We start from the raw sequence: 15,596 nt of genomic DNA, 5'->3' as shown, positions 1-15,596 counted from the left end.
TAATATAGGATTTTCTACATAGACAATTATATCATCTGCTAATAAAGGTGGTTTTAATTGTTCTTTTCCAGTCTTCATGATTTTTCTTTTTTCTTGCCTTGTTGTATTGGCTAGAACTTCCAGTCTAATGTGAAATAGAAGTGGTGAGAGTAGATATCCTTGCCTTTTTTAAGACCTTAGGGGAAAAATTCCGTTTTCAGTTTTTTTTTTTTACCATAAGTATGATATTATTTAGATTTTTTTCAAAGCTGTCCTTTATAAGTTTGAGACAGTTTTCTTCTAAGTTTACTGAGAGTTTTTACTGAGAATAGATGTTGGAATTGTCTTTTGTGTTTTTTTTTGCAATTATTGAGATTATCATTTTGTTTTTCTTTTTTAATTTGTTAAACCAGGAATGTTAAACAAGTTTGCACTCTGAGAATAATACCTACTTGATCATTGCATATTAACTTTTTAATCTACTGTTGAATTAAATTTGTAAAATTTTAAGAAGTTTTACATCTATGTTCATGAGGAATATTGTTCTGTAATTTTTTTTAAAACAGTTTTTGTCTGGTTTTGGTATCAGGCTATTTCTTATTTCATTGAAAGAATCAGGAAGTATTTCCTCCTTTTTAATTTTCTGGAAGAGTCTTGTAGAATTAGTATTATTTTGTTTTTAAATGTTTGGTAGAATTCACCAGTGGAGTCATCTGAGCCTAGAGTTTTGTTTATAAAGTTATTCAGAATATTTCCTTACATGGTGGTTTTAAATTATATTCTGATTAGTCTGGCTAGAGGTTTGTCACCTTCATTTTTTCTTTATCTCAAAGAGCCAGCTGTTGGTTTCATTAATTTCCTCCATTAATTTGGTTTTGTATTCTTATTTCCAGGTTTAATTTCTTTTATAGTTTCTAGTTCCTTAAGGTAGAAGTCGAGGTCATTGACTTCAGACCTTTCTTCTTTCCTGATACAAGCATTTAGTGCAACTCACAAATTTTGACATGTTGTGTTTTCATTTTCATTCAATTGAAAATACTTTAAAATTTCCTTTATTATTTCTTCTTGGACCCATGGGTTAATAAGAACTATGTTATTTAGTTTCTAAATATACAGTGATTTTCTGGATATCGTTCTGTTACTGATTTCTATTTCATTGTGGTCAGAGAAGATACTTTGTATGATTTAAATTTTAAAAAAATTTATTGAAACTTGTTTTATGGTTGGAAATATGGTCTATCTTGGTAAATAAAAATTTGGTGAAATTGGTTGTGTTATTTATTCAAGTCTTTTATGTCCTTACTGATTTTTTTGGTCTATTTTTTATATCAGTTATTGAGATAGGAGTGTTGAAAGTTCCCCTCATTATTGTAGATTTGTCTATTTATCACTTTAGTTCCATCAGGTTTTGCTTAATGTATTTTGAAACTCCATTATTAGATAAATAAATGCTTAGAATTGTTATGTCCTCTTGGTAAATTGACAACATTATCCTTGTGAAATGCCCCTCTTCATCCCAGGTAATATCTTTGCTCTGAAATCTACTTTATCTGGTATTAATGTAACAATTCCAACATTCTTTTGCTTAGTGTTAGCATGGTATATCTTTTTCTATCCATTTACTTTAACTTATTTGTCTTTATATTTAAAATGGGTTTCTTGAAGGCATCATATAGCTACTTGGTCCTTGCTTCTCAATCCAGTTTGGAAATGTCTAGCCTTTAATTGAGATGTTTAGACCATTTATACTTAACATGATTATTAATACAGTTGCACTTAAATCTTCTACCCTTCCTTTTTTCCTATTTGTCCCATCTATTATTTGTTCCATTTTTCTTTTTATCTTCTTCCTTTTTGTTTAATTGAGGAGTTTAAAAAATATTTCTTTTTATCTCCTTTGTTGGATTATTTGCTATGATTTTGTTTTGGTTTCTTTAGTGCTTACAAATACATATTTAATTTATTGAATTAATTGTCTTCAAGTAATATTTTACCACTTCACATATAATATAAAAACCTTATAATCACGTATTTCCATCTTCCCACTTCAGCCTTTGTGTCATTTTACTTATACATATGTTATAAAGTCACAATACATTGTTATTCTTTTTGCTTTTAATAGTTATCATTTAATAGGTTAAAAATAACAAAGTATTTTATATTTACACACCTCTTTACCACCTCTGGTGCTTTTCATTCCTTGTATAGATCTTTTTCTTCTACCTAAAGCACTTCCTTTAATATTTCTTGTAGTGCAGGTCTCCTGATAATGAATTCTTTCAGAATTTGTATGTATGAGAAAATCTTTTACCCCTTTTGAAAGATACTTTCACTAGGTGTAGAATTCCATGTGAGAGTTTTTTTTTTCTTTCAATACTTTAAAGATGATGTTCCACTGTCTTGGGTTGCATTATTTTAAATGAAAAGTCTGTTATCATTCTTATGTTTGTTACTGTACATTATGTATCTTTTTACCCTCTGGCTAGTTTTCATATTTCTTTTTATTACTGGTTTAGTATTTTGAGTATAATATCCCTTAATGTGGTTTTCTTCATATTTCTTGTGGTTAAGAATCACTGAACATTTTGGATGTGTGAGTTTGTAGTTTTCATTAAATTAAAAATTTCAACCATTATTTCTTCATGTTTTTCGATTCTTTTGTGAACTCTGATTACATGTATATTAGGCCACTTAAAGTTATCCTAGAGCTCACTAACACTCTGTATTTTTAGTCTTTTTTATCTGTATGTTTCATTTCTGATAACTCCTATTGCAATGATTTTGAGTTTACTATATTGCTTTCTTCTGTAGTGTCTAATTTGCTGTTAACCCTGTCCAGTATATTTTTCATCTTGGACATTGTAGTTTTCATCTCTAAAATTTTAATTTGGGGCTTTGTATTGTTTCCATGTCTCTATCTAACATGCTCAATCTTTTTTCTGCTTTCCTAAACATACGAAATATAGTTATAATATGTTTTAATATTCTTGTCTACTAATTCTGACATCCATGTCACTGCTGGGTTTGTTTCTACTGATTGACTTTCTCCTCATTATTAGTTGCATTTTCCTGCTTGTTTGAAGACCTGGTAATTCTTAATTGGATGCCAGGCATTGTGAATTTTATTTTGTTGGGTGCTGGATATTTTTGTGTCCTATGAATATTCATGAACTTTGTTCTTGGATGTAGTTTGATTACTTGGAAACAGTTTAATCCTTTCAAAGCTTGCTTATAAGCTTTGTTAGCTGTTACCAGATCAGCCTTTAGTCCAAAACTAATTTTCTCCCCCACTACTAAGGCTATACTTTTCTGAGTACTGTGAGTACTCAGTTCACTGTCCTGTGAATTACAAGGTTTTCCCACTCTGGTTGGTGGAAAGACAAAGTATTCAAGCTCTACCTGTTTTCCAAGTATTTTGGATGCTTCTGTCCTCAGCCTCAGGTAGTTTCCTTCTCATCCTATTGTGTGAAGTGGCTTCATGCAAATTTTTGGAAAGCAGGGGATACCTGTACATCCAAACTCTGTTTTCTGATGTTTAAGGCCTCCTAGTACAATGAAAAGCATTCTATCCTTTTGTTTCCCTTTCCATTGGACAAAGAGAGGATAAAGAGTAGGAAGTCACTTTGATGCCGTTCCTCTTTCCCTTTGAGGGATCTGCCCCAAGATTGGTAGCCCTTTTGTGTATAATCTGTGATTCTAGGTGAGACTGAAGGTCAGACAGTGGAGAAGTATGTAGCTGACAATCAAACCCTGTGATGGCAGGATTGTCTTAATTATTTGAATCCTTAATGTGTAACGTATCTGGTATATATTTGATAAAGATACATTCTGTGTAAACCACAGTACCTGGAACAAGACTGTGTTTACATAATAGTTCTATAGAATTACTTCTTGGCTTAGGAAGAGATAAATACATTTAAGACCTTAAAAATGTAGAAAAGCATGAATCACATCTTTTTTCCTCTTAAGCAATCAATTAGGCCTTATTATCACTGGCATTTTCTGTTGCAGATCAAGCCGTGGCTATCTCAGGTAGGGAAAGCTGTTGTTGACATTGTTTCTCAGTCTCAAAGACTGAGATTTAACATAAAATATTTGAAAGGAGGAATTGGAAGGAAAAACAAAACCCTGTCTGGGGAAATGTTAGTAGCCGTGTCCAATCTCGATGAAGCAAATAAGGAGAGAGTTTTCCTAGCATTTCAGTTGTCACTTTTATTTGTCAGTAAATGTTTTTGAATTTTCCCAGGTTATGAAACAACCAGCGGCAGCAGCAGGGATGGGCTAAGTCATAAGCTGCTTGACTGATTATCTCAGCACTGACCTGTAAGCGGCCCCCTCTGGGGTGAAATGCAATTGAGCCTCCCTATTAACTCTAGTCCTGAGCGGCTCCCCAGCAGTCTCTGTTATCAGGCTCGGGACACATTGAGTTAAGCAGGAAGGCACATGGTAGGTAATAATATTGTGACACAGGTGACTATCAGCAAGAGACTAAGCTGAAAATGACTTCCCTGGGGCAGCTGAGAATGGGAAATCAGGGTGAAAGTTGAGATTGAGCTGCAAGGTTTGGTTTTCTATCCTCTGAAATGGTCTTGCACTGTGGGTTAAAGGCCACTGCTGTACTCATGAATATATACTATTTCTGGCTGCTGTAATTGATTAGCTACACTTTGCAGCTGGCTTGATGAGCCTGCCAGCTACTCAAAGCCCGAGGAGCAGTACAGAATAGCATATCCATAGAGGCTTTGAGTTCTCATTGGCCATGTGAAAACTGAGACAGCAGACTTGACAGCAGTAAAATACTCTACACATTAAAAGGAGTGAATTTTGAACCACTGTCTTCCCGGCACTGTTTCCAAGTTGGTTATATCCCTTTATATTTTACAGGAAAAAAAACCACCCCAAAACCCTCAACTCTTAATCTTTCTTAAGTTTGCCTTTACCTTCACTTATCTGTGTAAGCACATGATTTTATCTGTGTTATGGGAAGTGGATTCAGCATCTGATATGGCATGGCCCCAGGCTAAGACCTGGACTCTGGAGAAGACCTTATGGTGTTGGATCCCAGCTTTACCTTTTACTAGCTGTGTGACCCTAGGTAAATTACTTCACCTCTCTGTGTGCCAGTATACTCATCTGTAAAATGGGGATGATAAAATGACTGTCCTGGTATGGCTGCTATAGTACTAAATAAGTTAATAAAGGTAAAACACTTCCATAGTGTTTACCACATTCTAGACCTTATTCTAAGCTGTAGTCATTATTGTTATTTGAAATGACAGAAGAATAGCAGTGTACCTGTGTACAATGTAAAGCTTAGGATTGAAGCAGATGTTACCATTTCATCCTTGACCTCAAGCCTATTTCTGAAAGGCTTTCCTTTGTGTTTGGTTATACACACATGTAATTTATTATTATTACATTTTGAATTTTTAAAGTTTTTTTTTCCTTTTTTGGTAACATCTTTATTGGAGTATAATTGCTTTACAATGGTGTGTTAGTTTCTACTTTATAACAAAGTGAATCAGCTATACATATACACATATCCCCGTATCTCCTCCCTCTTGCATCTCGCTCCCACCCTCCCTTTCCCAACCTTTAGGTGGCCACAAAGCACTGAGCTGATCTCCTTGTGCTATGTGGCTGCTTCCCACTAGCTATCTATTTTACATTTGGTAGTGTTTATATGTCCATGCCACTCTCTCACTTCGCCCAAGCTTACCCTCCCCCCCCACCGTGTCCTCAAGTCCATTCTCTATGTCTGCATCTTTATTCCTGTCCTGCCCCTAGGTTCTTCATAACCATTTTTTCCTTAGATTCCATATATATGTGTTACCATACAGTAGTTATTTTTCTCTTTCTGACTTACTTCACTCTGTATGACAGACTCTAGGTCCATCCACCTCAGTACAAATAACTCAATTTCATTTCTTTTTATGGCTGAGTAATATTCCATTGTATATATGTGCCACATCTTCTTTATCCACTTGTCTGTCGATGGACAATTGGGTTGCTTCCATGTCCTGGCTATTGTAAATAGAGCTGCAGTGAACATTGTGGTTCATGACTCTTTTTGAATTATGGTTTTCTCAGGGTATATGCCCAGTAGTGGGATTGCTGGGTCATAAGGTAATTCTATTTTTAGTTTTTTAAGGAAGCTCCATACTGTTCTCCATAGTAGCTGTATCAATTTACATTCCCAACAACAGTATAAGAGGGTTCCCCTTTCTCCACACCCTCTCCAGCATTTATTGTTTCTAGATTTTTTGATGATGGCCATTCTGACTGGTGTGAGGTGATACCTCATTGTAGTTTTGATTTGCATTTCTCTAATGATTAGTGATGTTGAGCATCCTTTCGTGTGTTCGTTGACAATCTGTATATCTTCTTTGGAGAAATGTTTATTTAGGTCTTCTGCCCATTTTTGGATTGGGTTGTTTTTTTGATATTGAGCTGCATGAGCTGCTTGTATATTTTGGAGATGAATCCTTTGTCAGTTGCTTCATTTGCAAGTATTTCCTCCCATGCTCAGGGTTGTCTTTTGGTCTTGTTTATGTTTTCCTTTGCTGTGCAAAAGCTTTGAAGTTTCATTAGGTCCCATTTGTTTATTTTTGTTTTTATTTCCATTACTCTAGGAGGTGGAACAAAAAAGATCTTGCTGTGATTTATGTCATAGAGTGTTCTGCCTATGTTTTCCTCTAAGAGTTTGATAGTGTCTGGCCTTACATTTAGGTCTTTAATCCATTTTGAGTTTATTTTTGTGTATGGTGTTCGGGAGTGTCCTAATTTCATTCTTTTACATGTACCTGTCCAGTTTTCCCAGCACCACTTATCAAAGTGGCTGTCTTTCCTCCATTGTCTATTCTTTTTTTTTTTTTTTTTTTTTTTTGCGGTACGCGGGCCTCTCACTGTTGTGGCCTCTCCCGTTGCGGAGCACAGGCTCCGGACGTGCAGGCTCAGCGGCCATGGCTCACGGGCCCAGCCGCTCCGCGGCATGTGGGATCTTCCCAGACCGGGGCACGAACCCATGTCCCCTGCATCGGCAGGCGGACTCTCAACCACTGCGCCACCAGGGAAGCCCATCCATTGTCTATTCTTGCCTCCTTTATCAAAAATAAGGTAACCATATGTGTGTGGGTTCATCTCTGGGCTTTCTATCCTGTTCCATTAATCTATATCTCTGTTTTTGTGCCAGTACCATACTGTCTTGATTACTGTGGCTTTGTAGTATAGTTTGAAGTCAGGGAGCCTGATTCCTCCAGCTCTGTTTTTCTTTCTCAAGATTGCTTTGGCTATTAATGGTCTTTTGTGTTTCCATACAAATTGTGAAATTTTTTGTTCTAGTTCTGGGAAAAATGCCATTGGTAGTTTGACAGGGATTGCATTGAATCTGTAGATTGCTTTGGGTAGTAGAGTCATTTTCACAATGTTGATTCTTCCAATCTAAGAACATGGTATATATCTCCATCTGTTTGTATCCTCTTTAATTTCTTTCATCAGTGTCTTACAGTTTTCTGCATACAGGTCTTTTGTCTCCTTAGGTAGGTTTCTTTCAAGATATATTATTCTTTTTGTTGCAATGGTAAATGGGAGTGTTTCCTTAATTTCTCTTTCAGATTTTTCATCAGTAGTGTATAGGAATGCAAGAGATTTCTGTGCATTAATTTTGTATCCTGCTACTTTACCAAATTCATTGATTAGCCCTAGTAGTTTTCTGGTGGCATCTTTAGGATTCTCTATGTATAGTATCATGTCATCTGCAAACAGTGACAGCTTTACTTCTTCTTTTCCGATTTGGATTCCTTTTATTTCCTTTTCTTCTCTGATTGTTGTGGCTAAAACTTGCAAAACTATGTTGAATAAGAGTGGTGAAAGTGGGCAACCTTGTCTTGTTCCTGATCTTAGTGGAAATGATTTCATTTTTTCACCATTGAGGATGCTGTTGGCTGTGGGTTTGTCATTCATATATGGCCTTCATTATGTTGAGGTAAGTTCCCTCTATGCCTACTTTCTGGAGGGTTTTTGTCATAAATAGGTGTTGAATTTTGTTGAAAGATTTTTTCTGCATCTATTGAGATGATCATATGGTTTCTCTCCTTCAGTTTGTTAATATGGTGTATCACATTGATTGATTTGCGTATATTGAAGAATCCTTGCATTCCTGGGATAAACCCCACATGATCATGGTGTGTGATCCTTTTAATGTGCTGTTGGATTCTGTTTGCTAGTATTTTGTTGAGGATTTTTGTATCTATGTTCATCAGTGATATTGGCCTGTAGTTTTCTTTCTTTGTGACATCTTTGTCTGGTTTTGGTATCAGGGAGATGGTGGTCTCAAAGAATGAGTTTGGGAGTGTTCCTCCCTCTGCTATATTTTGGAAGAGTTTGAGATGGATAGGTGTTAGCTCTTCTCTGAATGTTTGGTGGAATTCACCTGTGAAGCCATCTGGTCCTGGACTTTTGTTTGTTGGAAGAATTTTAATCACAGTCTCAATTTCAGTGCTTGTGATTGGTCTGCTTATATTTTCTGTTTCTTCCTGGTTCAGTCTCGGGAGGTTGTGCTTTTCTAAGAATTTGTCCATTTCTTCCAGGTTGTCCCTTTTATTGACATATAGTTGCTTGTAGTAATCTCTCATGATCCTTTGTATTTCTGTGGTGTCAGCTGTTACTTGTTTTTCATTTCTAATTCTACTGATTTGAGTCTTACCCCTTTTTTTTGAGGAGTCTGGCTAGTGGTTTATCAATGTTGTTTATATTCTCAAAGAAGCAGCCTTTAGTTTTTTTTTTTTTTTTTTTTTTGGCGGTACGTGGGCCTCTCACTGTTGTGGCCTCTCCCGTTGTGGAGCACAGGCTCTGGACGCACAGGCTCAGCAGCCATGGCTCACGGGCCCAGCCGCTCCGCGGCATGTGGGATCTTCCCGGACTGGGGCACGAACCTGTGTCCCCTGCATTGGCAGGTGGACTCTCAGCCACTGCGCCACCAGGGAAGCCCCCTTTAGTTTTTTTGATCTTTGCTATTGTTTCCTTCATTTCTTTTTCATTTATCTCTGATCTGAACTTTAGGATTTCTTTCCTTCTGCTAACTTTGGGGGTTTTTTTTTTTTTGGTTCTTCTTTCTCTAATTGCTTTAGGTGTAAGGTTAGGTTGTTTATTTGAGATCTTTCTTGTTTCATGAGGTAGGATTGTATTGCTATACACTTCCCTCTTAGAACTGCGTTTGCTGCATCCCATAGGTTTTGGGTTGTCTTGTTTTCATTGTCATTTGTTTCTAGGTATAATTTGATTTCTTCAGTGATCTCTTGGTTACTAAGTAGTGTATTGTTTAGCCTCCATGTGTTTGTATTTTTTACAGGTTTTTTTTCCTGTAATTGATTATCTAGTCTCATAGCATTGTGGTTGGGAAAGATACTTGCTATGATTTCAGTTTTCTTAAATTTACCAAGGCTTGATTTGTGACCAAAGATACTGTCTATCCTGGAGAATGTTCCATGAGCACTTGAGAAGAAAGTGTATTCTGTTGCTTTTGGATGGAATGTCCTATAAATATCAATTAAGTCCATCTTGCTTAATGTATCATTTAAAGCTTGTGTTTCCTTATTTATTTTCATTTTGGATGATCTCTCCATTGGTGAAAGTGGGGTGTTAAAGTCCCTACTATGATTGTGTTCCTGTCGATTTCCCCTTTTATGGCTGTTAATATTTGTCTTATGTATTGAGGTGCTCCTATGTTGGGTGCATAAATATTTACAATTGTTATATCTTCTTCTTGGATTGATCCCTTGATCATTATGTAGTGCCTTTCTTTGTTTCTCATAATAGTCTTTGTTTGAAAGTCTACTTTGTCTGATATGAGAATTGCTACTCCAGCTTTCTTTTGATTTCCATTTGCATGGAATATCTTTTTCTATCCCCTCAATTTCAGTGTGTATGTGTCCCTAGGTCTGATGTGGGTCTCTTGTAGACAGCATATATATGGGTCTTGTTTCTGTATCCATTCAGCCAGTCTGTGTCTTTTGGTTGGATCATTTAATCCATTTACATTTAAGGTGATTATCATACATATGTTCCGATTACCATTTTCTTTTTTTTTTTTTTTTTTTGCGGTATGTGGGCCTCTCACTGTTGTGGCCTCTCCCATTGAGGAGCACAGGCTCTGGACATGCAGGCTCAATGGCCATGGCTCCTGGGTCCAACCGCTCCGCGGCATGTAGGGTCTTCCCAGACCAGGGCATGAACCCGTGTCCCCTGCTTCGGCAGGCGGACTCTCAACCACTGCACCACCAGGGAAGCCCTGATTACCATTTTCTTAATCGTTTTGGGTTTGTTATTGGAGGTCTTTTCCTTCTCCTGCGTTTCCTGCCTAGAGAAATTCCTTTAGCATTTGTTGTAAAGCTGGTTTGGTGGTGCTGAATTCTTTTAGCTTTTGCTTTTCTCTGAAGGTTTTAATTTCTCTGTCAAATCTGAATGAGATCCTTGCTGGGTAGAGTAATCTTGGTTGTAGGATTTTCCCTTTCATCACTTTAAATATGTCCTGCCACTCCCTTCTGGCTTGCAGAGTTTCTGCTGAAAGATCAGGTGTTAACCTTATGGAGATTCCCTTGTATGTTATTTGTTGTTTTTCCCTTGCTGCTTTTAATATTTTTTCTTTGTATTGAATTTTTGGTAGTTTAAGTAATATGTGTCTTGGCGTGTTTCTCCTTGGATTTATCCTGTATGGGACTCTCTGGCCTTCCTGGACTTAACTATTTCTTTTCCCATATTAGGGAAGTTTTCGGCTATAACGTCTTCAAATATATTCTCAGTCCCTTTGTTTTTCTCTTCTTCTTCTGGGACCCCTATAATTCTATTGTTGGTGCATTTAATGTTGTCCTAGATGTCTCTGAGACTGTCTTCAATTCTTTTCAATCTTTTTTCTTCTACTCTGCCATAGTTATTTCCAGTATTTTATCTTCCAGGTCACTTATCCATTCTTCTGCTTCAGTTATTCTGCTATTGATTCCTTCTAGAAAGTTTTTAATTTCACTTTTTGTGTTGTTCACCAACTTGCTCTTTAGTTCTAGGTTTTTTTGCTTGCTCTTTAGTTCTTCTAGGTCCTTGTTAAATGTTTCTTGTATTTTCTCCATTCTATTTCCAAGATTTTGGATCATCTTTACTATCATTACTCTGCATTCCTTTTCAGGTAGACTGCCAATTTCCTCTTTATTAGTTTGGTCTGGTGGGTTTTTACCTTGCTCCTTCAGGATCTGCTGTGTGTTTCTCTGTCTTCTCATTTTGCTTAACTTACTGTGTTTGGGGTCTCTTTGTTGCAGGCTGCAGGTTCGTAGTTCCCGTTGTTTTTGGTGTCTGCCCCCAGTGGCTAAGGTTGGTTCAATGGGTTTTGTAGGCTTCCTGGTGGAGGGGACTGGTGCCTGTGTTCTGGTGGCTGAGGCTGGATCTTGTCTTTCTTGTGGGCAGGACTGGGTCCGGTGGTGTGTTTTTGGGTGTCTGTGACCTTATTATGATTTTATGCAGCTTCTCTGCTAATGGGTGGGTTTGTGTTCCTGTCTTTCTAGTTGTTTGGCATGGGGTGTTCAGCACTGGAGCTTGCTGGTTGTTGAGTGGAGCTGAGTGTTAACGTTGAGATGGAGATCTCTGGGCGATCTTTCGCTGTTTGACATTACATGGAGCTTGGAGGTCTCTAGTGGACCAACGTCCTGAACTCAGCTCTCCCATCTCAGAGGCACCCGCCTGACACCCGGCCGGTGCACCAAGACTCTGTCAGCCACATGGCTCAGAAGAAAAGGGCGAAAAAAAGAAAGAAAAAGCAAAAAATAAATAAATAAAATAGTTATTAAAATTAAAAATTAAAAAGTAAAAAAGAAGGTAAAAAATAAAGTTATTAAAATAAAAAATTAAAAAAGTTATTAAAAGTAAAATAATTAAAAAATAATTAATAAAAGAAAGAAAAGAGTAATCAAACCAAAAAACAAATCCACCAATGATAACAAGTGCTAAAAACTATACTAAAAGAAAACAAAACCAAAAGCATACAGACAGAACTGTAGGACAGATGGCAAAAGCAAAGCTATACAGATGAAATCACACAAAGAAGCATACACATACACACTCACAAATAGAGAAAAAGGAAAAAAATATACCTTTGCTCCCAACGTCCACTGCTTCAATTTTGGGATGATTCGTTGTCTATTCAGGTATTCCAGAGATGCAGGGTACATCAAGTTGATTGTGGAGCTTTAATCCGCTGCTTCTGAGGCTGCTGGGAGAGATTTCCCTTTCTCTTCTTTGTTCTCACAGCTCCTGCGGTTCAGCTTTGGATCTGGCCCTGCCTCTGCATGTAGGTCGCCTGAGGGCGTCTGTTCTTCGCTGAGACAGGACGGGGTTAAAGGAGCCGCTGATTCGTGGGCTCTGGCTCACTCAGGCGGCGGGGGGGGAGGGGCGCGGATGCAGAGCGTGCAGAGCGAGCCTGCAGCGGCAGAGGCCGGCATGACGTTGCACCCGCCTGAGGCGCGCAGTGCGTTCTCCCGGGGAAGTTGTCCCTGGATCCCGGGACCCTGGCAGTGGCGGGCTGCACAGGCTCCCAGGAGGGGAGGTGTGGATAGTGATCTTTGCTCGCACACAGGCTTCCTGGTGGCGGCAGCAGCAGCCTTAGCATCTCATGTCGGTCTCTGGGGTCCGTGCTGATAGCCGTGGCTCCCGTCCGTCTCTGGAGCTCGTTTAGGTTGTGCTCTGAATCCCCTCTCCTCGCGCACCTGGAAACAATGGTCTCTTGCCTCTTAGGCAGGTGCAGACTTTTTCCCCTGCAGGCTGTGTTCACGCCGCCAACCCCAGTCCTCTCCCTGGGATCTGACCTCTGAAGCCCGAGCCTCAGCTCCCAGCCCCGCCTGCTCCAGCGGGTGAGCAGACAAGCCTCTCGGACTGGTGAGTGCTGGTCGGCACCGATCCTCTGTGCGGGAATCTCTCTGCTTTGCCCTCCGCACTCCTGTGGCTGCGCTCTCCTCCGTGGCTCTGAAGCTGCCCCTGGCCACCCTCCATCTCTGCCCACGAAGGGGCTTCCTAGTGTGTGGAAACCTTGCTTCCTTCACAGCTCCCTCCCACTGGTGCAGGTCCCGTCCCTATCCTTTTGTCTCTGTTGTTTCTTTTTTCTTTTGCCCTACCCAGGTACGTGGGGAGTTTCTTGCCTTTTGGGAGGTCTGAGGTCTTCTGCCAGCATTCAGTCGGTGTTCTGTAGGAGTTGTTCCACATGTAGGTGTATTTCTGATGTATTTGTGGGGAGGAAGGTGATCTCCACGTCTTACTCCTCTGCCATCTTGAAGGTCCAAAAAAACGTAATTTATTGTTGTGCTGTCTTGGCTGACTAGAAGCTCTTCAGGTGGAGATTTCATTTCGCTTTTCACTTGCTCTGTAAATAAGGAGAGGCTAGCACAAGCAATGTGTTTGTACATATTACTTTTACCAAGTCTATTTTTCACTAAATAAAAGCACTGGCTTTATGTGCAGACTCTACACCTTGTTGCTGTGAGTGTAAATGTGCATGTATTAACTCTTTAATTATCTGATATTATTAGGATCATAAGTCCAAAAAGATACCAGCTACCATTTATTTAGTGGCTACCATCTGTAGGGCTCTGTACAACTACTTTACATAGCCAGTCTTCTGGAACTCTCACAAAATCTCTGTGAAGTGGCATTAGCCCCACTTTAGAGATGGCAAGATAGAAGCTCAGAGAGATGGAGTTACTTACCAGGGTCACATAGCTCTATCGCCTGGGTCTGTTGGACTTTAAAGCTTATTGGTTTGTTTATCACACTGCACTGGGATTCTCCGTGTTTTTGCCTCACAGGTGTCCTCACTTTATATACCCTCTATTGAATTTTTTGCCTCCTCGCCTTGTATTGCTTTGATAGTTTTTATCAACAGGCATAAACATCAGAGTTAAATGGAGCTAGTTCACTTTAGTTCAGAAAACTAAGCCTTGAGACTTTCCCTGTGGTGTAAATGAATAAAAGCATGGTTAACCTTTGATTAAACATCTCTCCACGTCACTTGATGTGGCCACTTGCAAAGCTTTTTTTATCCTAGGCTCAAATACTCTGATTAACCGAGAATTAAGTGACTGAAGTCCCCACTGTGCTCAGAGAGCAGGCACAGTGATGGGGTGGGAGGAGAAATACAGGTTGAGCTTTTCATAACAGACAGAAAAATTCATAGGCTTCATGAGGATTCTGGATTATCATACGGGGAGAAGATCTGGAAATGACTGTTCATCAAAGCTGTGATTGAAGGAGGGACTGCTTCTCAGTTCTTCTCTACTCTTTTCATGTTTCAGTGGCAGCACAGCATAGTGGTTCAGAAACACTGATGGATGCTGGAGCCTCATAGCTGGCTTGATATCACAGCTGGACGTTACTTAACAGGACGTGTGATGTCGGGCAGCTGCTACTTGACTCATCTAATCTTCAAGCAGCCCTACGTGGTAGGTACTGTCATTGTCCCCACTTCACAGATGAGAAGACTGATGCGTAGAGAGTTTCTATAGCCTGCCTAACTTCATCCTAGTGGCATATCCTGAAGCCTTGTGATTCTGGGTGTAAGAACCAATCCTTTAGGTTAGGGCTTTGGTATATAAGAAGCCATGATTAAATGGAAATGTCAAATGGAATTATTTGTTTCTTTTTTAGCCATATCTGCCAGCCCTTTTTCTTATCTATCATCACTATAATCGCTAGTCTCTTGACATATTTTCCTCCTCCCATCCCTCCCCAAGCTCTATCCTAATTCATCTCACACCCTCACAGGTAGAGAGCATCTGTTCCCAAGCCAGTGATATGGATCTAGGGGAGGGAAAAAGGTGAGAGTGGGGTGCATGCTTGATGGAGCATGCTGAGAAATGCCAGGAACCAGCTTCCGTAGCTCTGTGACATCCCCTTGGCCCACCACTTTCAGCTAACTTCCTCCAAAGTGCCTGCCAAACCAGGGCTTCTCAAATTTTGATGTGCATAAGAGTCACCTGGGGATATTGTTAAAATGAAGAGTCAGACTCATTAGGTCTGTGGTGGAGCCTATGGTTTGTATTTCTAACAAGCTCCTAGGTGATGCTAATTCTGCTGGTCCGTGGACCACATTTTGAGTAGTTAAGTGCTAACATCCTTCTCTGGAAAGAAAGAACAAAGATAGTAAATATGTGGTGAGCATTCAGAGCATTTTCGGACTTTAAGAGGGGTCTGACCAGGGTTCTCCTAGAATATCCTGCTAATGAGAATCATGATTCAGCGTGAGTCCTAATGACTGGTGGGCTCTACAGTTTTTCCAGTTTGTAGTAGCTGGTAGGGCTGGGTGAGCTGTCACTGAACATAGCTTTTGCCCACAGAGCCACAGCTTTCCCCACTAGCGCAGTCTGTAAGACTCGGCTGCTGCTATCCCGTTCCTGACTTTGCCTTTAGTTCCTTCTCAGATTAAGTCCCTAGAATGCTAGCGCCTTGACTGGAGCCCTGGCAACCTGCCTAGTCTTGCCAGCCCTCCTTTTAATGGCACATGGCCCTGACCTTATGCCATGAGACCCTGGGGTCCTCCCCTAAAGGAGGGCCTCCACTTGCCTGACTACAGCTATTGCCACTGACCT

At 39.5% G+C, this 15,596-nt stretch overlaps 1 long non-coding RNA gene across 1 annotated transcript in view; it reads left to right on the top strand.

The window, feature by feature from the left end:
• Positions 1–15,596, top strand: part of LOC307179878 — a 282,016-nt gene that overhangs the window by 104,839 nt on the left and 161,581 nt on the right. The window contains exon 2 of the long non-coding RNA XR_013825583.1: positions 14,304–14,450. This is a non-coding gene — a long non-coding RNA (uncharacterized lncRNA). The remainder of the gene's footprint in view (positions 1–14,303; positions 14,451–15,596) is intronic.

This window comes from Stenella coeruleoalba (assembly GCF_951394435.1).
Source record: "Stenella coeruleoalba genome assembly, chromosome: X".
NCBI classification, from domain to species: domain Eukaryota; kingdom Metazoa; phylum Chordata; class Mammalia; order Artiodactyla; family Delphinidae; genus Stenella; species Stenella coeruleoalba.
The sequence above is the reverse complement of the archived record's forward strand: the minus strand, read 5'-3'. Positions and strand labels throughout refer to the sequence as shown.